General features: G+C 41.3%; 1 long non-coding RNA gene across 1 annotated transcript in view; it reads left to right on the top strand.

The window, feature by feature from the left end:
* The first annotated feature begins 2,427 nt into the window (after positions 1 to 2,427).
* LOC135093335 (uncharacterized) overlaps positions 2,428 to 25,379 on the top strand; it is a 102,322-nt gene continuing 79,370 nt past the window's right edge. Inside the window, exon 1 of the long non-coding RNA XR_010263310.1 lies at positions 2,428 to 2,465. This is a non-coding gene — a long non-coding RNA (uncharacterized LOC135093335). The remainder of the gene's footprint in view (positions 2,466 to 25,379) is intronic.

Genomic DNA, 25,379 nt, shown 5'->3' with positions numbered 1-25,379 from the left:
CCCTGGGGTGGATACGATAATGTTGTTTCAATATTTTCCTAGCTGTGGTCGCCTCCGCCACTGCTGCTGCTGCTAATGATGATGATGATGACAGTGATGGCGCCTCTCAGGTTCAGCTAGTTGAATGGACGTGAAGATAAAGAACAACCTGAATAACTCTTAGTTCACAGAGTCTGTAATAAATGTTTTTTCTCTCTTTTCTTTTACCTCGGCAGTATTTCTTTCAGTGACATTCTTTTTAATTTACGTTTTTTTTTACCTGTTTGGTTTATTTTTCTTCTAAATTATAGCCTAGTTTATTTTGTTATTTCATGTTTTTTTTTCTTATCGTTAAATATTTTCTTCATCATTCGAATAACAAATAAGATTTCGACTGCTGTTCGCCTGAGAGAGAGAGAGAGAGAGAGAGAGAGAGAGAGAGATGGTGGAGGAGTCAGTGTGGGTCACGCTCCAATGCATCCCGTCACTCGCACATCTCAGATTCACCCTTTCTCACTAATTACTTTTAAAAATTGAATACGTTCTTTTCCTTCTCTCTAGCTTTTCCCCATCCGCCCTTCAGTGTTACGGGGGCTGCGACTGTCATCGATATTTTATCTTATTTTTTTTTTTTTATGGTTCGAGGGTTTGCTTGAGTGGCCTGGAGCCGTGTTCCCTCGCAGGGGGTCGAGTGTCAAGTGTTGGGTTCGCTCGAAGGTACCGAAGCAGCTCGAGCCGGACAAAGCCCCGAGTGTCGCGCCTCGCACCAGTTGCCTCCACATATTTCAAAAACATTTCGTCTTATGTACTTCGAAAGACGAAATTGCGGGTTTTCTTTAATGATTATATACTATATAATATATATATATATATATATATATATATATATATATATATATATATATATATATATATATATATATATATATATATATATATATATATATATATATATATATATATATATATATATATGAGAGAGAGAGAGAGAGAGAGAGAGAGAGAGAGAGAGAGAGAGAGAGAGAGAGAGAGAGAGAGAGAGAGAAAATGTTGTTGTTGTTGTTTGTCTTTGTCTTTTCTTATTACCTTTTCTTTTTCTAATTTCATCTCTTTTTCTTATATTTTTTTTCCTTTTACTTTTTCAGCTTTTCTTTCATGCACTAGGAAGAGATCGGAGACACTTTTAACACACGCACGTGCTGATTGGCTGAATTTAGCAACAGGAAGCAACGTTGTAAGAGCTCTTCCCTAATTAAAGAGAGCACTTTGCACTCTGCATGCTGCCGTCACCATCGTGATCACCTCTGCTATTAGTCATCACCATCGTCATATTAATTTTCGACACTTGCATCATCATCATCATCATCATAAGCAGTATCGTCATCGTCATCATTATCGTCATCCTCACCTCGCCTCTTGCAGTATGTCATATCGTATAAGTGTCGTGATTTCAAAAGGCTGAATTTTTTTCTTTTCCATTTTTTTTTTTTTTCCTTTGCAGGCTGACATCAAATGGAACTGACAGGAAGGTGATGAGACAGACTCCAGGTCAGAATGAAGATCAGAAAGGCTGCGAGATAGGAAACTCATAACCTGGTAGACAGACGCCGACAGACGCAGACGGGCACAGAGACAGGCTTCCGATGTGTGTAAGTTTCCGCGACAGGTATTGGAGGCAGAGCGGCGATGTGGGAATTGCCTGCAGCGTTTGCTGATCTTTGCAGGTTAGCGAACGTAAGAGTGTTTTGAGGTTAACAACCCAAGACAAGAGGAATAATAATAATGATAATAATAAGATGATGATGATGATGATGATGATGATGATAAAGGAGAAGAGTACAGAGTGCTCTATTATCATTTTGTGTTGGATGTTTTTTTGTTTCTGTTTTGTCTGTGAATAAACACGGTAGCAAATGAAATGATGTAATTAACTCATACATGTTTAGGCTCGGAAGCTTTGTACCGGAAACTGACCCGAAAATAAATGCTGCCGTACTGAGGGAAATCTTCACAGCTAGTGAATCCATCACGGATCAAAGAGGTGACTGGCTAAATATGGTAATTTTTCAATACATTATTGTGATTAATTAGATACGTGTTATATGTTTGTGTAATTGAAGCCGTGGGTACCAAATTAATTTCTGCTGCCAGTGTTACGTTAAAAAGAGTATCAACATGTGTACGAGTGTGTGCGGAATCAAACGGAACGTCCTTGAGGCTTTTCATTATTGTTATTATTTATTTTTACCATTACCTTTACAGAAGATGGACGTTAGAGCATTACATGTGACGATAAAAGGCTGAGCAAAGGAAGACTATGACAAACGCTCAGCTGGTGTGGCTAGTGTGTGAGCCTGTTAGTGGGCGGCCGAAACGAGGCTCTGTGAGTGGCGGAGGAATACACCATGTTCTCGTTGAAGGAAGCTAGAACGGCGCCATATTGGGTGAAGTGGGTGACCCGTAAGGAAGTCCTCCTCAATCGAAAGGTATGTCTTTATTAATCACCGATATGGCGGCCTTAATGGGAATATTAATTAGAAGGTTGTTAAGGGCAAAGGAATGAAACTCAGGTAATGTGTATTTTGTGGAGTACGTGAGGATGGGCTGTGTAGACTGCTTATATAACCTGAAGTATTAGGTCGGAGTCATGGCCGTCAGGGGGGCGTAGTGGTCATGAGGGTTAGACAGTGGTATGAAACGGCAGAAGAGTACTGTGAGTCGTGACGTTGGGAGCTGTACTGGTGTGTTTAAAGGGGTCGTGCGGGAGGTTACCGTCCCTCCAGGTTAATTTATCTGTACAGCATTCCACCCCTAAGATTTCGATGAACGTTGCCTTGAGACGTAAACCCCAGTCACCTTTTAGCCTTCCATATTCACGGTAAAATTGGGAGGACCCTCCTTGGCGTCCGTAGTTTTTGAATGTGGAGCAAATACCAGTCAAATATTGCTTCATAACCAGACATAGCCTTGCATAAAATTACATGTGCTTCCTGTAGTAGTGTAGATCCAGTGGGTATTATTGTTTTATCATGCATTATTGATTTTTAAGATGTTATTGTTACTCCATTTTCACTTTACAAGAAAGACCGAACATAATTTGCAATATTTGAATTGAGAATAGGAAAGCTCGCGTGCTCTGAACACAGGTATGCTTCATGTTTGTTACATTTCATCTTAAGTCTAGAGACAGTCACATAAGCCTTCTGCTAGACATCAGTTTGCTATGAGTCTCTTGGCCGGCATGATTTTGATGTGAAGTGCAAGGGCAGGCCTGGATTCTTAACTATTTATGCAACACTGATACAACACTCGCTTCTGTCCTATTGCAACAAGTGTTATAACAGTGAAGCATCTTGTCAGTGTTTCGGGGTGCAGGACAAATACAGGCCCAGACTCTAGTTCAGTCATTTTCACAGCAAAAGACACCACATGCTTGTTTTAAATCGACTCGTTAAAGGTCAAACTACTATCCCAACCTTCTCCACCTCAGGTTACCAAAAAAAAAAAAAAAAAAAAGAAATAGTACACCGGAACATTTTGTCGATCACTCAATCTTAGTTTAATAATAAATTAAATGAAAAAGTTTGCCTTTTAACAGGATTAAATGTCACGCGCAGGGATTTAAATACCACTCAGCTGGCGCGCCGTGTTGCCAGATGAAGTTTCTCCACTTCATCAGTCGGACAATGTGCTGGCGTGTATAAATGTCACCCTTTTATTTATTTATTTATTTATTTTTTATTTTCGGCTACAGGTGTGCGAAGGGATGTCAAATGATATATCAGGAGAGGTAGACCATACGTTGATAACATACTTATTGAAATGCGCCAAGGAACAACACCAGCATGTTTATATTTTTCATGGTGTTTGCTTCCGTTTCTTACTTATTTGACGATATACACAATCTGAAACGCAGTGTAAATATTGTTATTGCGGACATAGAAAAGTAACATTTTTTTTCCTGAATATCTCACTTATTTTTTTTTTTATTGAGCGATGATGATAACCTTGGATATATTGTGTATTACGTGAGATATGTTGCGCCTGGTATGATATGCAGTACGTATTAGGTAGATAGATAAAAATGGATGGATGGATAGATGGATAGATAAAAATAATATATAGACTTGGGAATCCTATAGCCCAAGAGTTTAGTATAAATAAATATCTAATAAAACTCAGCTTTTCAGCCAGTAATCGAAAAAGACATTTTACGAAAGTTGTTTAACAAAACAGCGTCTGGAGTCTGGCTTGGTATTCAAGTACTCTCCTGCACATGTTCAATTTTACAAGCAATGTATGACTGAATAATATATGAGCTGTATTAGACCTGAAAGTTTCATCCTGACGACACTGAAAAATTGAGCAAATATCGACAGGTGAGAGGCCGTCAATATATCCACCTGACAAATATTTGCATCTAAAAATAAATAAAGTAATTGACTAATTAAACTTGATTGATGTTTGTCTTGGCACTAAAACATTTGTCGTATAATAAAAGTGTTGAACTCATTATAGTTGATAAGAAAAAAACTGCGAGAAGATAAAAAAAGATGGAGTTTTTGATTGCTTCACGTAATTTTGATAAAGATATTTGAAGAAAATATATATACGTATATAGTTAGAAACAAATGTGAAAATAAAATATTGAGATTCTCTATTTATGGGGTTAAGGAAATTCATTATTGGAATTCTTTCTATTTATCTGGATTTTTTTTTTAATTTGCTTCGAAAGAACAAAGAGGGAGTCCTTGCCTTCTTCCATCATTACACAAGTCAGTGTGATGATGTTTATGTAACATAAACCTTCACACTGATTAACGGCGAGGGATTATGATACTGTGATGAAATAGTGCTAAATATTATTCTTTACAACAGTATCAAGTAGATCCACTCTCTCTCTCTGTGTGTGTGTGTGTAAGTCAAGAGAATCTTACCGTGGAAATTACCCTAAGCCCATTATGTAATGATGATGCATTATTTTTAAGGCATTCCTGCACCTGCGGTCATTATATCGTAAATATTGCTAAAGGCTTGTGTGCTCTTATGTAAATGTCGGGTAGAAGGAAAGCGTGTTTAAAATAAAGGAAACTGCGTAGGTTAAACACACCACTGACAAGTTATTTCTTCATGAGTGTTGAAGAATATGTTGTAATGAAGAAAAAACATTTATATCAATGCTATATATTACTATTTGTGGTTATGATATTAATGTTGCCATAAATCACATATGCGTCACTGATTAATGGATTGATATAAGGAACCACAGCAATGTGCTCATAGCGGACACGTATAGAAGTCAATAAGCAAAAGCAAATCACAACGGCAATAAAACTCAAGACACTGAAGAAGTAAAAAGCTTATCCGTCGCCTTGTACCAGAAATGAATCTCAGCGGGGACTCGGAATTTATTGAAGGTGTCGATAGCAGAGTATTGATACATAATGGTTGGGGGGAGACGAAAGGGGCTTGGTCTGGGGAACTCTTGTATACAGGCATAACATTTACCCCATTTTTCACACTACCGCCTATTATAAAGCCTTATTTGCTGCTCTTTCAATTTACGTAAGTCAGTTTCTCTGTATCCTCTCGTAAACTGATGTGTGAGGTCATTAGACTTAATTCAATAGTTTTTGTCGGTCTCCGGGATGTATGAATCTGTTATTGCTGCTCTCTGATATTTATGGCAATGAATCAGTGTTTCTATGCCTGTATGTTGATTATGTGAAGGGTCAGTGGAGAAATTCGAGCGACCTTGGCGACAGGTTGCAGCAAAAACTGTCCTAGCAAATCTATAGAGTGTAGATTGATGTTTACGAAGTCCAATCTTGGTCAGAATGTGAAGAATTTTTTTTTTTTTGGGGGAATTTTTTTCTTCTTTCAATCTTGATTCATATAATATTGTAAAAATGTGCTGGTACCAGATTTTGTTCAGAGTTTATCAGCAGATCAGAGGGGCGGTACAAGCGGAAAGCATTAACGTCCACTCTTTTCCCTTTGCATTTTTTATATATTTTCAATACCTTTGATATTGCAAAATCTGTTTCATTGTTTGCTGAAGGAAAACCTTAGTTACAATGCAAGTGCAGAATCTTCTCGAATGTTATCCGTGATTAACCTATATTGTATTTGTAGTATAGTCTCTCTCTCTCTCTCTCTCTCTCTCTCTCTCTCTCTCTCTCTCTCTCTCTCTCTCTCTCTCTCTCCTAACGGGTCCCCAGGCAGTCAGTCCACAGGCAGTGCAGTGAGTTAAGTTCCGTCCGCCTTAACGAGTCTGGAGCATCTTGAGGCAGATTAGTCCGCGTTACACATTCCGCATGTTTCCTTCCCTCCACTTCCACTCAGCCTCGTTTCACACGCTCTCGAATTCCGCCCCTGATGTAAATAGTGTCATACTGAGCACAGGATGAAGAAGCTTTCAATTCCGCGTCATTTTCTGGCACGTCGGGCACAAAATTGATTGAGTTTTATCGTGGCAATCTTCTGTCGGGAACTTTCATGTTGCTGTTGCTCACTGAAGGATATTCGTCATTTTGTTTTTGAATGCATTATTTTTTTTTTTAGCTCCCTAATGTGTCTTTTCTTTGATATTTTGTACTGTTTATAAAGTACTTGACTAACCCATTCAAGCTGTATGGAATATCCAGGGGACTTGTGTCAGGAAATAAATACGTATGCCAAAAGTCAAGCAAAGAAAACAGAGCAAAAGAAAAAAGAAAAGACCTAGAAAAAGAATGCACCTGTTTTGAGAAGTTTGCAAAAAGACAGTTGCATTGAACAGCTGGGTGCATTTTCTTGGCATCACCTCGTGTCCCCGCTATCGCCTCATTCACTCGTGATGCTTGGACGAGAATTTGCGAGAATTGACGAGCAAAAAAAAAAAAAAAAAAGTGAATATAGAACCTTGCTTCGTGATTAATACTTTGGCAAGGGTTCGGTGGAGTATTTTAGGAGCGGGAAACGCGCTACATGTATATATCCGAGGACATGTAAGAAAAAAATTCATAAAAGAGATGGAAAATATAAATAATTAGTTTTCCTTTTAATTGAACCACGCTGAAACATCTCTTACTCACAGGCCTCAGTAAAAATATTTTCATTTTCGATATCATGTTGAGAAAGAGGCCAAACAGAATTAACCATAAACGTATAGTTGACCGATATTCATATTTAATAATCTGCCGAAGTAGGTGATTATTGGGTAAATATTGCTAGTCCTCATACAGTAAACATATTTATCAGCATTAGAAAACATAAAAAAAAAAGAAACGTATATTAAAACACTTAAGCTTCTGTTGGAGACATTAGCTTAAGGAACTTAATTTTAGACCGTGGTATTAGTTGTCAGTTAATATCTACAAGTTTGTTTCTCTTTTCTATGAAGGCCATGTTCGTGATCCTCCTTTAATACCTTTCCAGGAGATGTATTAAAATATGTCATGTGTATTTCTTTCCCTGGACAGGTTATTGTTATACACGGAACTAGAAAGTTACCTGACAGTTCATTGTTTGCTCCATGTTCCTGTTACAAATACAGAGCAAGGAAGGAAAGGAGAGAAAGAGAAACGCCTCTCTCTCTCTCTCTCTCTCTCTCTCTCTCTCTCTCTCTCTCTCTCTCTCTCTCTCTCTCTCAACATTGCTGTGGCCAGACTAGAAAAGTTGGTGGTAGAGGGGAAGCGAGGGTACTATTTGAAGTGAGGGAGAAGTGAGATATGGAAGGCGACACTGCAATAGAGAGTTGTGGGAGGAAGAGGAATACGGAGAAGAGGGAGCTGGGATAAGGTGGAATTGGGAACAAGAAGATTAAGAGTAGGTGAAGAGAAAGGAAAGGGGGAATAGGGTCGAGAGGAGAGGCAAAGGTAAGATTGGAAAGAAAAAAGTTAGAGAGAGAGAGAGAGAGAGAGAGAGAGAGAGAGAGAGAGAGAGAGAGAGAGAGAGAGAGAGAGAGAGAGTATACCCGTGGCGAAACCTGAGAAAGTCAAGTGAAAGTAACGTGAATTTTTGTACTAGTAGGGGTGTTCAGTTAGTGGGCGACACAGTACTGCAATTCTATTCTCTCTAGGAAAATGTTGAGGGAAGTGGCGTGGAGATACCAAGACTCACTCCCTTACTTATCTCGACTCAGAAAAAGTCTTCCACCCTTTGAAGTGTTCCATCAATCTCTTATCACCCTCCTCTTCTCTTTTCATCGTGGTCACTCGCGCTCCCCTATCAGTAAAACGCTGCCTTGGTCTCCCTCCTCCCTCTGCTCACAGCTGCTGTTTATCCATCTCTCCATAAAGGTAAATAAAGGATATGAACGGTGAAGGCAATAACATAAAGTTTTAACGGCCACAAACTATTATTAGTCAGAACGACAGTAAAGGGTAGAAATAATTATAAAAATAGAAAAAAAAAAGTATAGATAGCATCACCACAACTAACAGTAATAGTAGGATAAGTAAACATAACGGTGCAGGCAATGAAACTACGACAATGAATAGTATAGGTGTAAATAATAGCATCAACACAAATAGCAGTATCATCATAAGTAAACATAATAGACGTGCAGGCAATAAAACCATTACGACCACAAACAATAACATCATTCAGAACGACAGTGAAGAATAGAGGCAGTAGTGAAAATGGGATAGGAGTAGATAAAAGCACCACAACAACCAGAAGTATTATCGTACGTTAACATACTGAATACAATAAAACTATTACAACCACATGTAATAATTAATCAGAATGACAGTGAGGAGTAGAATTACTAATAAAAATAAAAAAGGTGTAGATAACAACATCACCACAAGCACCATGGCCGCCACCAATAACAGCAGTAACAGCAGCAGCAGCAGTACTATTGGCTTGAGAATTTATGAGAATCCAGTGGTACAAGAATGCGTCATATTTAATAACTTTAACTGCCATTGATTATTTTTCCTCCCGCCCACTGCCATGCGTTATTTTGACGGTACTTTTTACGTTGAATGATGTATATAAGAATGGAATATATTTTGGAACTTCTGGTGGCATTGACAATTTTTCTTCCTTCCTCGCTCAAAATATTAAATAACTTTTGAATGACACGTATTATTTTTCGCTCTCTCTCTTGCATTTTACGTGACTTTTCTTCCACTGTTGCGCTGAAATAATTGACGAGAGTAAAAAAATAAAAAGATGTATATATGATAGCTTAAATGTATCGATTCTTTTTCCTTTCTCTTCCCGCTGAACTTATTGCTACGGCACATTTACTCTGGATAATTAATAAGAATGAGTCCCTTTTTTTTTTTTATCATGAATGACATCGATTCCCTTCCCCTTCTTTCTCCTTCCGTCTTACGCTCCGTTGAATACTTAAAACCAATACGCAGAAGGTTTTAAAAGCATCGATACGCGTCGCTGCTCAGTGTGGCGCGGTATTTGCCTACCATCGCTCCTTCAGGAAGACTAATAATCGTGTTCCTCGCAATTAAGCGGCATAAGTTACATGGCGGAACTCTATTAAATACAAAAAAAAAAAGTGTGAGAGAGAGAGAGAGAGAGAGAGAGAGAGAGAGAGAGAGAGAGAGAGAGAGAGAGAGAGAGAGAGAGAGAGAGAGAGAAAATTACCATTATACTCATCTAACTGCTCCTGTGTTCTTTGTGTTTTCCTGAAGGTAGTGGTGATAGTGATGATGGTGTGCTGGTGGTGGTGATGGTAGTGGTAGTCTTTTAATCATATTGATCATAGTGATTGATGGTGGCTGTGATGATGGTGGTGGTGGTGAACGTGTGATAATGCTGGTGCTGTGATGGTGATGGTGTTGATAATCGTGATAGTTGTGGTGGTATTTGTTGTTATCGGTGGTGATGGTGGTGGTAGTGATGGTGGCTGAATTTTTTTTCATTGTTGTTATTTTTGTTTTTGGTGGTGGTGTTGATATACTGTTTATGGATGGTTTGTTTTTGTTTTGTTGTTGTTGTTGTTAATCATGGTGGTGGTGGTGGTGGTGCAGGGGCTCACGGTGGCGATGTTGGTGGTGGTGTTGCCAGGTCACGAAGGAGTATTGACACGCTAGACATCAGGAGGAGGTCCCGCCTCCGCCGTAATTTCCCATACAATACTTGGACTTTATGACTGTAGCTGTATATGTGTGTGTGTGTGTGTGTGTGTGTGTGTTACCTCAGAGAGAGAGAGAGAGAGAGAGAGAGAGAGAGAGAGAGAGAGAGAGAGAGAGAGAGAGAGAGAGAGAGAGAGAGAGAGAGAGAGAGAGAGACCCTTCGCCTCACACACACACACACACACACACACACACACACACACACACACACACACACACACACACTGAAATGAGAAACTTGATGAAATAAGAAGAGCGAGAGAGCGAAAATCGATCACTGCAATTTTATTTAATTTAAGCAGAACAATACTAGTTAAAATCATCATGAGTGAGAGCACTTAGACCCTGAATAATATAGTGGTTCACATATGTCATAGTTTTACAAGTTACCAAATCTAGAAGCTCGTAAAAGGAAGTGCGTTTTGTATAAATTTAGATAGTCTTATTGAGGGAGAAGCATTAGGTGTATTCAATGTAGCATCTCTTTCATGTATTTACGTCTTATTATTTCGTGCTTGCTTTAGCCTGTTAGTGAGGATAGTTTCAAGGCAAAGGTCAGGTGTGAATACGTTCTTCCCACGCTTCCAAGTACGCGATTGTTGTTTTTTTCTTACATCACATGCTAATCCCTGAGCGTGTTTACCTGCGAAATATTCATCATAATATCTTTTTTTTTTCTTTTTTTTTTGTGGTGGGGGCTCTTTGGTATTTCCTTGTTTTAATGTGCTACGTTCTTTTCATCTTTTTGTATTTAGTGATTATGTGTGTTCTGATGGTAAATATTCATCAAAGTATGTTTTCTGTTAATGTTTTCTTCCTCCTCCGTTTTTCTTTTCTTGTTTTTTTTTTTCTATTGTTTCTTTATTTAATGCACTGTTATTTTTCCGTTTGTTTTTGTATTCAGTATGAACGTTCTGCTGCTAAATATTCCTTAAAATAGTCTTCTTTTAATTTAGATTTTTCTCTCACAAACTAATTATGGATAGTGCTCCTACTTCCTCTGATTTATCTGTTATTTGTTCTATATTTCCTTGTATAGTGCACCACGTTCCCTAGATCTGCTCAATATTAGTTTAATTATTGCATTCTATTCGTGCGCTATTTTTAGTATTTTGTATTTACTTTCGTTCATTTCAATGGTAAACGTTTCCCCTGGGCTTTAATATTTATGTGTGTGTTTCCATCAGCCACATCTTTATTACCAGATATCGTTTCATTCCCTGGTCGTGCATCATCAGCATCACAGTGCGGGCTTAATTATTCATTTTACTTAGAGCATCCACTGTAAGTTTCTCATGGCCGGTTTAATTTTTCTTTTTTTCCTGGGCGTATTTTCTTGCGTGTGTATGGGATCGATTTTTGACGCACTTCTCTACCTGATCCCTTCTTCTATGGGGTCCTCTGGCAGTTGGTTTTCCTCCCTTACCCAGTCCATCCCTTTCCCTTCAACATTCTCCGTCTCCTGTCTTGTACCTCCATCTCCGACACTTCTTCCCACACATGCTTAATGGTGGGGTATATTTTTGTTACAAATATTGCATTTTTCTCCATGTCCTGGCCTCTCTGCATCACGTGACATACACGCATATAAATCTTCATTATTGTACGTGATCGCCTTCATTATATTGTATTAAGCTGCAAGGGATCTAAAGCATTTGTTAGAATTATTCCCAGAAAACATTTCCTTTAAAGTATATGGCATAGGTAGGTACATGGAAAGACACGTTATTCAGTGATTATTAGGTTGCTTTAAAGTTAACAAATATATATATATTTTTTTTAGCACAAAAGGGAATGCTTCAGTGTTATAAGTACTATTTATTGCTTCATCTGTAAAGTTCCTGTGACAAAAAGAAACTTAATCCATTTCACTGAAGGGGAAATAGTTTCATTCACAAATGGACGTATATAGAATACAGATTAGTAGAGCATGCTGTATATGATGGTAATCCGATGAAAGCGTTTGAAAATGTAGAGTTGTGAGCAAAGAAGATTAGATTGGCTGATGTACAGACGCATAATGACTGCATCGCTATTATGTTGCTTTTTTATCGGTGAGTAATTTCGCTATTTGCTGGGAATTGAGGCGCGGTTTCTGGGGAACTGTAGGTAATTTTCTATGAATGAGAATGAAGGGTTGATGGAAACTTGGAAATATTACAGTAATGCCAGGAACGAAGAAACCATCTGAGACTTAGATAAACGTAGGAGTGATGTAATAGACAGTAATGGCCTAGAAAACATACATTTTACTTCCAACTGTTGTAAATGGATTGATTCTGAGGAACTCGTAAGTGATACAAAACTTTTACTACATTCTAAACTACTGTGGAGACGAGATTGATTCAGGAAACCGCTATCTAATCCTGACAAGACGAAGAACATAGCTTAATCTTATCCAGAGCGAACAACATTTAACAGTGCTGTAATTGGACTGATTCTCGTGAGGCCTAAAGTAACACAAAACTCTCATTGCATTTTTAAGTATTTTGGATACAATATTAATTCAGATAACAGCTATGTACACGACGCAGACGTGACGAAGAACATTGTGTAACATAATTCTGAGCGAACGACACTGAACATTACATGTATAGTATTAAGACTGTTTCTCGTGAAGGCTTAAATAACTCAAAACTTTAATTGCGCGTTAAGCATTGTGATGATAAAATGAATTTAGATGACCGGTATGTACAAGACGCAGAGGAAACGTGGAACACTGCGCAATCCCTTCCTGAGCAAACGCCACATTACGCTTGATTCTCCTGACGACTGAAATGACAGAACTTTCAGTGCACCTTGAAGCATTGTGGTAATAAGATAGATTCAGGAAGCAGCTACGTGACGCAGACAAGATGAAGAGCATTGCGTAATCTTATCCTGATAGATTCTCGTGAAGACTCAAGAAGCACCGAACTTTCACGGTATCTTGAAGCATTATGGTCATGAGATGGATTCAGGTAACCAATACGTGACGAAGATGAGATGAGGAGGGTTACGCAGTCTTATCTCGCGTGAGGAAGAGCGCAGGACAGGAAGCGTCGCGGAACCAGACGGAGCAGACCAGGTGTTGACGGGTCCACCTTGCTCCCCTCGGCGGCAGTAAGTCTCGCATTCCCGTTGTCCTCGTCACCTCCTCTCCTCGTCGTTATCGCCAATGGAATCTGGCAAATTCCATCTTTATTGTGCAAAAAGGCGCTAAATTACGTGGCCTGATAGGCGATTATACCTTGGAATGAGCGGGGTAATGTGATCAACCACGTGCAAGTTAATTATCGGCGCGAGTATCGGTGCCCAGTTTGTTTCAGTTTCTGACGGAATGTGAGAAAAAGAGAGACACGGAAGAAAAGTTGTAGTGATAATAATAGAGGTAATAAAGGGAGTCTTGCGATTGGGTGTGGCGTCACGACCCCTTGGACCAATGAGCAGCGTCCCTTCACCGCCCTTGTTCCCGGGGCAGGATGTCAGTTTGCAGACTTTACGCCGCTCAGCAATTGTGTTGTAGGTTAATGCTGAAAGTGTTTTAAGTCCCGTATTTATCGCCTTTATCTCCTAAATGCTTCGTTCGACGCTTGGAATTGCCGGCAAGGTCAGGCTGAGGAGGGAGGGGGAGAGGGAGGGGGAGCGGGAAGGAGACTGGACACACCTCAAGGCAGCACGCGATTGGGTAAGATGGATGATGCCCGTGAGCCAATCGATGGTAAGAACGGGTCTCACCTGACCCTATGACGTAACCTGCCCAATAATCAACTCTGCTTAAGCTGGCATTTATAGGTGCTGGACAATTTACTGGAACACCATCTCTCTCTCTCTCTCTCTCTCTCTCTCTCTCTCTCTCTCTCTCTCTCTCTCTCTCTCTCTCTCTCTCTCTGCACTTTGCCCCAACTACCGAACAATCATTGAGGGCGGGGGGCTCGGGGGCAGGTGAGTAGTGAGTAGCGGGGTGCACAGGCTACCAAAGCGCTCAAGCTGCCAGTGCTGTCTGCCTACTGGTGAGGGGAGGACGCATCGTCGCGCTCTGCAAGACCGCTTTTCGCTGCCTCACCCTCTCCGCCCTGCACCGCTCGCGACGCCTGTCTCCAGCTAATCCTGGGCGCCGCCGCAAGGGAGAAGGGTACTATCCCACATGGCGTCAACGGGTGCCAGTGGGGCGTCGTGACGTGTGCAAACTTTATATCCCGTCTCTTTCTGCCTCCCTCTACTTCCTCTCTCTTTTTTTGTGTGTGTATTGTCTCCCTGTGTGTTCCGGTCGTTTATATGTAACGAGGATAGATAAGCTAAGTGCCAAAAACCCGGCAGTGAGTGTGACCCACAACCACTCAAGGGAGGAAGAGGCGAAACTCGTGCGTGTGAAAGTGGCAAGTCAAGTGAACGAGCGAGGGAGCAAGCAAGCAAGCAAGCGAGAGGGAGAGAGCAAGGTATCCGGGCCAAGTGAATAGTACTTCAGCGAGAGGAGCAGCAACCGTGTGTGCATTTGGAGAGCAGTGAGAGGTAACCAGTTCTCTCGGATGGTGCCCTTGCTCTCTTCCTTCACGCCGGGCCAGCCTGAGTCTTGTGAATGGGACACCTCAACGCTGCGCCTTACTCTCCTCCCCAGCCGCCTCTAGACTGCAGGGACACCTTTATTGAGTGACTGTGTTCCTCTGCTTCCTCTCTGGAGCACCGGGTGGCCCTGGCCAACAACCTCTCCAGTAATACCGACTTTGAAACTTGTGTGTGAACTTGAAGAAAAGTAGTCCGGAGGGCGAGTCTGTGTCGTGTTGGTCTGTCATCTACAAGTAGCGTCGCCGTCTTAATATTTTCTTTAGTGGAAACTTAGCGATGTGATGTTGCATTAGATAGCCGTCGAAGCGTTACTACCACTGTTACTACTCGTCACTACTACTCCAGTCTCTAGTATTAATCTTAATACCGCTAATACCTGTACTGCCATCCTAAGGAGATTACTGAGGGCGTTACCTGCCGTGGCGTGGCCTGCTACCTACGGCTTACTGGGATATAGCTTAAAGTCACCTGCGCGATCCTTGGCATCCAGGTGAAGGTGTTTTATGGTGACACATTTCAGAAAAATTTGCAGTCATAGCAGGACGTGCCCGTACCTGTGAGTGCTGGAACCTGGAGACACACCGTTGCACCAAAGCCCTCCAGGTGAAAAACACTGATTGTTCTCACCTGTCCTTTGCGCGCCGCTGGGATGAGGGGCACCTGCCAGGGTGTGTGAGGAAGGGAGGTACAGGTGTCAAGTGCTCTGCCTCCACCATGAAGAGCATCACCTCCCCTCTTCCTCCCTCCCCGGGTCTCCTCCTCCTCCTCCTCCCCACCTTTCTAGTGCTGCTATCCCTCTGCTCGCACGCCTTGGCCGCCTACACCTTCGAGACCTCAGGTAAGACGCTGCCTCCACTTCACAGTAACAGCAACTCTCCCGCTTATTTATTATGGATGAAGTGTGTTTGACGATGTGTGTCGAGGGAGAGTAAACGTTCGCTGAGTATTTTCGTAGCGTTTTCGACTTCTTTTCGCGTGTGTGTGTGTTGCACCTTTGAAATTTATTGATGCTGAATGTGTTTTTGTGGCTCTTTTCTGAAGGAAGTTTTAATTGCATGTAAACTTATAAGTACGACGAAAAGTATGACGAAATGTAAAGAAGCGAAGAGGAGCTTGAGTTAATATTTGTGGTTTTAAAAGGACTCAGACGGTTTCTGTTTGTTTGTTTACTTTAAAATGTTTACTTTAAAATCTTACTAAGTCGAACAAAGACCAAGACGATTATACTTTAACTGTTTTCTTTAAATATTTGCACTTTTGATAGCCTTGTTCTTATTTTAATTTAGTCTCTACTCACAGCGTATATAATTATTTTCTCTGAGGAGTGAAACGTTAGTGGCAATTTCTTCACTGATGTATTCTCTTTGTCCTGCTGCGAAAATTATATCCTGAATATCACTGAAATAGCGATTAGAAATTAAAATACACACAAATCACGAAACTGAAAAGGTGGAAAGTAAACACGAGAGAAAAAAAAGACTGACTATTAATGTTTGAAAAGGCAAAGAGATAAAAAAAAGTTAAGAACGTCTACTCGTTAAAAAAAAGAAAGAAAAAAAAAAAAAAAAAGGATAAAAACTGTTAGGCTTCTTGGGATTCTTCGTCAGCTTAGTCCTCCCGGACCAGGTGTTCCAAAGGGCAGCGGCACGTGAACATCTTGGGGCCGCTAAGTGTTGCAGCAGACACACTCCGCCAGGCGTGTGTGGCGAGGCATTCCTGCGCGTTATTAATATTTTTTTTCATACTTTTGTGAGTTTATATTTTGTGCTCTGCGTCTAAAGAATTCCCTACTTGATCTATTTCGACAAGACTTTTCTTAGATTTCGTCGACATTTAGAGCTTTGTGTCCACTATTTTTCCTACTTCTGTTTTTAGCAACTCTATTTTTTTTTTTACTTTATTTTTGGTGCGTCCGTTTCTTTGTGGTGTTGTGCGAGAGAAAACGGGGGAGATGTCTGGCCAGAGTGATGCTGTGGAGTTGTTGCGGGCAGGACGGATACGGGAATTCCTGCTGCTGCCTTTGCCCTTTACATATTCATATCTTTATAAGCTGTTCTCTTTCTTCTGGAGTGAAGATGAGAGTTTGCTTCTGGTCCTTGCATACATCAAGTCCTGCTGGTGGGTGTTTGTCGTGCTTCGTGTTGCACTCTTTCTGAACGAGTTTTTGCGAGTATATTTACCATCTCGCCCTGGTGTGAAGACAGATTATTATTTCTTTGTGCCGGGAAGTTGAAACAAATGGAGCAAACCGGCTCTCAGGAGTAATAAGTAACATGTTCCCTGATGCACAATTCTGACTAATACGTGTGATTAGACGCAAGAAAGAAAATATTCAGCAGATAGTGGAAGGCGTCACGCTAACAACTGGCGAGCATGATCCGAGACTTGCAGGCATCGCTTTGAAGTGACGCGAATCAGGAGCAGGGAGTGAGGACAAAGGGCAGCGGCTTGTTAGGGATGAATGTACGAGTGCGCGTATACGCCATTTATTATGTATGTGCTTGTATTTTAGCAAGTGATTAGAGGCCATGGTGGTGATCAGGGTTGTGAAATGTTAAGATGAAGAATTCGATGAATGAATTAAACCTTTGACAACTTAACTTTATGGTGTCTAAATAAGATGGTGTTGTTCAGTAATTAGATCTTTCACTTAACGATTCGATGACTGAATACTATGGTAAGGTGTAAAGTAATGGCTAGAGTTAAGAACAGTGAAAACTTTCTTCACTAGATTTAATGGTAGTGTGTTGAGTAATGGGGCTTTCCTTCTAGTGATTATGGCAGTGTTGAAGACGGGGAAAACTCTCCTCATTTAACTCTACGGTGATTAGATTATGTAGTAGAGTGTAAAGTAACCGGATTTTTCATTGAACGATTCGATAACGTTATTCAATGGTAGTGTGAAAAGTAATGGCATTTGTCGTCACTTAACGATACGGTGACGATATTCTATGGGAGTGTTGAGAACGTTGCGGTGACTACATTCGATGGTACGATTGAGGGGAAAATTATCTTCATTTAATATTTAAAGAAAATTTAAAGAAAAATCTTCATTTAATAAACGTTGTAGTGCTTATATTCAATAGCACCGACAGTGAAACCTTCCTGTACTAAAAGTTACAGATTAGATTCCATGACAGTGCTCAAAGCAGTGAAATCTCCCTTCTCAAAATGTTACTGTGATTATATTCGGCGGTAGTTGGCAGAGCAGTGAAAGATCTGACCTAACCTTACGACGTGTCACTAATATGTCGTAGCGCTGAGTAATGATCAATCACTGTCACTCTCACACTCGGCCTTGTGTGCAGGGACGCTTGAACGATTTGGTATTTGTCGCCATAACTGGATAAGGACGTTTTCGTGAATTATTCCTTGTAGCTGTCCATAACATCAAGAGTCTCTGGTAAATATAGGACCGTTAGGTGAAAGAGGATCACAGAGAATGTACGTGTGGAATTCCAGAAACAATAGAGTTTCTTCCGAAGGCTTCGCTCATGGTGAAAATTCGACTTTGGGATTTCTGTAGTTGTTTCAATGGATTTTCTCAGTTGCTTTTCAATTTTATTAATTTGAATTTTATTTAGAAAGTTCTGGATTATAATTTAAATAGAAAAAATGGTATCGATACTAGATATGCTGTGATACTATACAGAACTGTTAGTTCTGTAGTGCACACCTGTGTACTTTGTTGACTTCCTGGAATGTGAAATTTGCAAAGTTAAAACTAACACACACACACACACACACACACACACACACACACACACACCACACACACACCACACACACACACACACACACACACACACACACACACACACACACACACACACACACACACACACTACGCAAAACATGATTATATAACCATCACTCCGATCAATAGACTAACACTTGCTGTCACAGGAATGCCCCATATACCACAAACCTTTCATGATTTTTCTTCACTTCCTTGCTATTAATGAGTTTTTACCCTCTTTATTTGATGACATTACGCCAACCAACCCACGAAAAAAAAAAAAAAAAAAAACCTACCTTACAGACTTCTCCATTATCAAAAAAATAAACTTGAAATCATAAAAGAAAACAAAGAATAGGTAATACAGCTAACACAGAAAGAACAGATGGATTATTCTTCTTTATTACTGTTTCATAACCCAACCTGAACTGAGGGAGGTAGAAGTCATGCAAACCAGTCGTTTTCTAGGTCACCACGTGCTGGAGGGAAGGAGGTGAGGGGCCGGAGGTTAGTGGGAGCAGCGGGGCGAGGGGAGGAGTGGGTGAAGGGGCAGCCGGCATGTCGAGTAGGAGGAGAGGTGCTTTGAGGGAATACTGCCTCGTTCGGTAACTGATTTCCTGCCCTTGACATTTATGGGTCGCACTGTACAGGGAGAGGGTGAGGAAGGGGCGTCTCTCTCTCTCTCTCTCTCTCTCTCTCTCTGTTTCTTCTACTGGGTCTCTTGTTTTTGTTATTTTGGTTCTATTTTCTTCCATCCGCTGTTAGTTGCTGTTGCTGTTTCTCTCCCAGTGGTTGCTAGTTTGTCTGCGGATCTCTCTCTCTCTCTCTCTCTCTCTCTCTCTCTCTCTCTCTCTCTCTCTCTCTCTCTCTCTCTCTCTCTCTCTCTCTCTCTCTCTCTCTCTCTCTCTTGACGCCTGAACACGTAGTCTGAGGTGTAATGATGATGAGAGCAGAAGTTTAAAATTAACTTGGAATCCGTACGTCAGGTTCATCTGGTTGGCCTTGATTAGGTGAATTTCCCTCCTTCCTTCCCTTTCTCTCTCTCTCTCTCTCTCTCTCTCTCTCTCTCTCTCTCTCTCTCTCTCTCTCTCTCTCTCTCTCTCTCTCTCTCTCTCTCTCTAAGTTTTCCCCTAAGTTTGTACCTACTCGTTTCATCACATCTCATCCTTTTATTTCTATTCTATTCGCCTGCCTCCTGTAATGCAGCTCAGGAGGCATGCAGGAGCAGTAGCGTCTGGCAGGGAGGAAATATTATAGCATAGCCTCTCCCGCCTTCCCAGAATCAAGACACAAGGGTCACTCGGGTCAAATTTGGGGGAGTGTAAAAATGCGTTATGACCGGGACGCGAGTAATTGTTTTGGGGGAGTGTTTGTATGCCTTTGTGGGAGAGAGAGAGAGAGAGAGAGAGAGAGAGAGAGAGAGAGAGAGAGAGAGAGAGAGAGAGGGGGGGGGGGCATTGTTTGACTGGTACTACTTTTCCTCTTCTTCATTTCAATTCCTCCTACACTTGGGAACTTTTACATTTTCGGCTTAATTTCTCCCTTATCTCATTATTCTCTTACTCATTCCCTCTTGCTCTTCCTTTCCTTTTCGTGCTTTTAGTAGGGGTAGAACTGCTACTACTACTACTACTACTACTACTACTACTACTACTACTAGACAGGACGATATTACGAACATTCCTATATTTTTACCTTTGAAAATTATTTACCTTAAAAGAAAAGCAAATGTTACGAAGATATTATTTTATCGCTCACTGTTAGTAGTAGTTGTTATTGTTTATTTTAATTTCATTCTGATTTTTAATTTAGCACCCTCTTTTGTCTGTCTTAAATGTCCCGCCACGTCTGGTACAAAGAGCTGTCAGAAGTAACCATCAATATCTTTCTTTTTAAGTCTGACGCAACCCTCTCCCTTTCCTCCCACTAATTGATTCACCCGGCGAGAGTATGACAGATCGAAGGGAAACGTAATATAACATCATAAATATTTCAAGAGTACATAAGTTATCTTCCTTTGTAACGTGATAAAGAAGCATTTTTCTCGCACACAGACTGACATAATACCTTATAGATTTTGTTTTCCTAGTGTGGCTTATGACAGACAGCCTCGTGAGGGTCAATAGGTTTACGTACTACTACTAGTTCTGATATGAGTAATTTTACCTACTATGTCGAATCGTATCAGGGAAAAAGAAAACCTCTTATAGGAAAAATGATAAATAGACAAAGTTAGTGGGTGCAAGAAATCGCAGAAAGGCTTAAGTGTGTTTTAATTTCTCTAACTTTATAAAATCTAACAATATCATTTTGATCTGCAGTGTTTTATGGCTTCGTTATTGTAGCGACTAGAAGTCAGTCCATCCACCAATCAAGTTAACGTTTCGACAGTCCTTCTTAGAGAAAACGAAAAACACACAGAGAAAACCGTATGTTTAAATCTTAAAAATCAACAATTTTATCTTTTCAATGCAGTTTTCCTCATTATCTTTTCAATGCAGTTTTCCTCAGAGAGAGAGAGAGAGAGAGAGAGAGAGAGAGAGAGAGAGAGAGAGAGAGAGAGAGAGAGAGAGAGAGAGAAACTAAACAGACATGTGAGCTTCGACAGTCTTCCTTAGCGAAAATGAAAGATAAGCAGGGGAAACCATACGTTTAACCCATGACTTTTCAAATGCAGTCTTCCGAATAGAGAGGATCCACCAGACACGTAAAGAGAAACAATGTACGAGCATCAACACTATCAAACAGAATAAAAATGCATAGTAGCAACAAAACCAGCGCACTGGGTCACACAAAAACACCACCACCACCACCGCTAACAGTAGCATTCACTGAGCAAATTTAATAACCAGAATAACAAACAACCACCACGAATGGGACGGAAGCGATGCAGGGAGTAGAGAGAGGGCATATAAAGGGAGAGAGGGAATATAAAGGGGGAGAGAGGAAGTACGTAGCCCATAGCAGTGCTGCCAATAAAGAGTAACGAGCGTACGGTGCCCAATAACGGTAATGGTACCAACGCCAGAATGAACGAGAGCAATGAATAAAGAAGTGATGGACGGACCTCGCGATGTGAGATGCTGGGTGGGTGTCTCGGTCATCTGGTCACCGTCTTAATGTTCTGGTGATGTACCATGATACTCTGGATTTCTGACCGTAATGTAGCATCAGTTAGCTTTCCTTCCGTCATCTGGTCGTACTGCCTTGATATCCCTTCAGATTTTTTAAAGTAATGATGCACTTGTTAGCTTAAATTGAGTGACCTTAGATGATTTTACTGAACAGAATCAATCTGCAAGCTCTGAAATGTTTGGTCTGCTTGGTCCTTTTGTTGTTAGTGGCCAGAGGTTGCGGGTTCAAGCTGGAAAAAAAAAGGTTAGATTAAAAAAATCAAAAAGGAAAGTGGTTCATAAATAGAGTAGCAGATAACTGGGATAGATTCAGTAATTACGTTGTTAGTGCCGAGTCAATAGGGAGGTTTAAAAGCAGAGATGAATTTATGGATAGGGATGATAGGTGCTTATGTTTTTCACAGAGACTGCCACGTGTACTCCCTCTGGCTCTCCTTGTGCTCTTATGTGATTCACGAACCTGTGCAGGGAAGGTAAAGTCTATACCGTGATTTAATGATGGACATTCAGAAATTCCAACACATGCAGATGAAGGTTAGGAATAAGAGAACTAGAAACACGGGAAGAAAGGAACAAAAAAATGCGCACGGCAGATGACTTAACTACATAAACCAGACGAACCACGAACCGAGCGTTGATGGTTCGACACGCAAAAAACAGGTCAAGGTCAGGATTAAGAATAATTAAAATCCGCGATGAAAGGAATATTCACTGTGGGTTTATTTTAGCATGGAAGTAACCAACCGAGGTAAAACAGAACAGACTTGGAGTATATGAATGCAATTAATTAAAAGTAATCATGGCAGGAATTGAAGGTCGTGATAAGACAAAATGGCGGCGTGAAAGGAGGGTGGAAATACAAGGAGGTGGAAAATGAGAACGTGAGTAAAATGCATGATGAGAGATAAATAAAAAAAAAAGTGGATTAGAACAGTAATGAGGAACAGAAGAGAATGTGACGATAAGAGAAACCACTTTATTATTATTAGTTTTTTTTATTACCTTACCTTTCTCTCTTTTTCTCTCCTTTATCCGCCTCGCCCACTCTTCCCAGCTTCTTTTGTCCGCTTAATGGCGTGAAGTAAGTCTTTCTTTTCTCCTCATCTTCCTTCACGCGCGTCCTTCATTCCTCTGTTATCGCCTCCTATTTCTCCTCTTCCTTCCTCTTCCCCCCTCTCTCTCTCTCTCCACCATCCACTCCTCTTCATCAGTCCTTTGTCCTCTCTTGTCCATGCCTCTCTCTGTAATAACTGTTTCACATACTTTTTTCTTTTCTTTCTCACCTTTCCTCTTTTCTCTTTGGTTGCTCTCTCTCTCTCTCTCTCTCTCTCTCTCTCTCTCTCTCTCTCTCTCTCTCTCTCTCTCTCTCTCTCTCTCTCTCTCTCTCTCTCTCTCTCTTTCGCCTCACCACCCTCAACATCGCACTTTGTAATTCCTCTTTCCCGCAGGAACTCTCCCTTTTTACCTCTTAATCTCTCATTTACCCCGTTATACCCTCCTCTTACTCATTCCCTCTCGCTCGTTCTCCTTCCCTTCCCTTCCCTTATCTCTTCCCTCACCTGTTTCTGCTCATCTTCTTGCCCCCTGTGTCTCTCTCCCTGTTTCTCTCTGTTTCTCTCACTCTCACCCGGATTCTACTTCAGCAACTAGCCACTTTGCAATTGGTACTCAACGAGGCGCCACGAATCAGGATTGTCAGTTTAGTTCGCATAAATGACCCCGGATTACGGCAAGTGTGCAGGCGGGAGTGCGCGTTGCAGCGTCGTGGATGTGTCGGGCAAGTGTCCCCTGGTTCACTTGCAGCTTTCATTACGCTGGGTGTCTCACTTGCTCTCATTAAATCTAGTGCTGAGAACATTGGAGATAGGCAGGGATGGAGTGCACTTGCAGACTAGCTACTCTACTGAATTAACAGAATTTGACACCTCCATCACCTGTACCTACGCGAACTACGCTACCTACCTTCCCAAATCTCTATCCTATCCTCTCTCCACTCCCGTCCCGTCCTTCCCTCCTTTCTCGTCAGATCTCTCCCCTCCCTTTCTCTCTCTCCCTCTCTCTCTCTCTCTCTTGACAAGTTCCGAGGAGTGCGAGCTTTCCCGTGTTCTCGATTAACTTCATCTCGGGAATAAACTTAGCGAATCTCTCTCCTACTGAGTGTTTTGCATTTCCAAGAGCGGAAGCTGGTACAGATCTTCTTATGTAACACACACACACACACACACACACACACACACACACACACACACACACACACACACACACACACACACACACATTTTTTCTCACTTCCAGGCTGTTTCATCTTCATATAGACCATAAACGTGTGTGTGTGTGTGTGTGTCAGTGTCAGAGAGAGAGAGAGAGAGAGAGAGAGAGAGAGAGAGAGAGAGAGAGAGAGAGAGAGAAACAATAACTCGAGTGTTCGTAATGGTCGTCGCCCAACTCAAGACAAATAGATGAAGACTGAAGTTAGTTGCTTTCAGAATCCCTCGGTCATAATGCTTTTTCTTAGAGAGAGAGAGAGAGAGAGAGAGAGAGAGAGAGAGAGAGAGAGAGAGAGAGAGAGAGAGAGAGAGAGAGAGAGAAAGAGAGAGAGAGATTTAAACAGAAAGAAGTGACCTAGATTTTTTTAACGATGAAGCAGATGAAGTAACACACACACACCACACACACACACACACACACACACACACACACACACACACACACACACACACACAGAGTAGAAACCACGATTTTTATTACAGTTGCAGAAAAAAAAAAGCAAAAATAATGAATAGGTAGTAAGTAACAAATGCCGGTGATACAGTATATGTGAAAAGAAAGTCGAATAAAACTTGATGCTAGTTAAATAAAGAAAGACAAAAGAATAAAAAAAAAAAGAAATGTGATCAAGAAAGACGAAAAAAAAATAAGAAAAGAATAAAAGGATTGAGGAGAGACGACAAGTAACTAATAACGAAAAGAGAGAAGCGAAGATGATGATGATGAGGTGGAGGAGAAAGAGGAGAAGAAGGGGGAGGAAGAGAAGAGCGGTAGTGCAAGGTAATAAGGTTGCGTATGGGAATAGGGTGAAAGAAAGATAAAAAAAAAGTAATGTGAGAAGGAGAAGAAAGACGAGGCCAGAGGAGTTAAATGAGAGAGAGAGAGAGAGAGAGGGAGAGAGAGAGAGAGAGAGAGAGAGAGAGAGAGAGAGAGAGAGAGAGAGAGAGAGGTGATGATGTAGATGTAGTGAAAAGAAAAAGGAGTAGGAAGAGGGACTGAAGAGGCAAAAGAAAAAAAAATGTGGAAGTCCAGGAGAAAAATGAGGAAGATAGAAAGAATGACAGTAAGGAGGAGGAGAAGGAGGAGGAGGAGGAGGAGCAGTAGCAGCAGACACACGCAACACGGAACAATCAATCATCGAACGCGCGTGGGAGGGAAGTGGGGGGAGAGGGAGGTGTGTTGAGTGCCCGAGTGTTGCGTCGGGAAAGTGTTTGAAGCGTGACAAATGACAGTCAGTCAGGGGAGAGGTGCGTTCCCTGAGTTTTATCCCTACGACACACGCCCGGTTCCCTCATTAATGGCTGTCAGCGGAGAGGAAGTGTGGGAGGATGAAGAGCGCTAGGGGGAAGGAGGAGATAGTAGAGGTAGTGGTGATGATGGTGGTGGTGGTGGGTTGCGTGTAAGAAGAGGAGAATTCTCGATGGTAGAGGAAGTGTGAGTATGAAAGAGGAGTGGTTGACGGACGGGGAGGAGGAGGAGGAGGAGGAAGAGGAGGAGGAGGAGGAGGAGGAGGACAGCGCCGACGACAAGGCTGTTTACGTGTGGGAAGAGGAAGCGTTGGAGGAAGTAGAGTACGAAAGAGGAGAGGGTGAGAGACGAGGAAGAGGGGCGGGGGTGGTAGGCGTA

The sequence above is a fragment of the Scylla paramamosain genome, chromosome 42, assembly GCF_035594125.1.
Source record: "Scylla paramamosain isolate STU-SP2022 chromosome 42, ASM3559412v1, whole genome shotgun sequence".
Taxonomy (NCBI): Eukaryota; Metazoa; Arthropoda; class Malacostraca; order Decapoda; family Portunidae; genus Scylla; species Scylla paramamosain.
The sequence above is the reverse complement of the archived record's forward strand: the minus strand, read 5'-3'. Positions and strand labels throughout refer to the sequence as shown.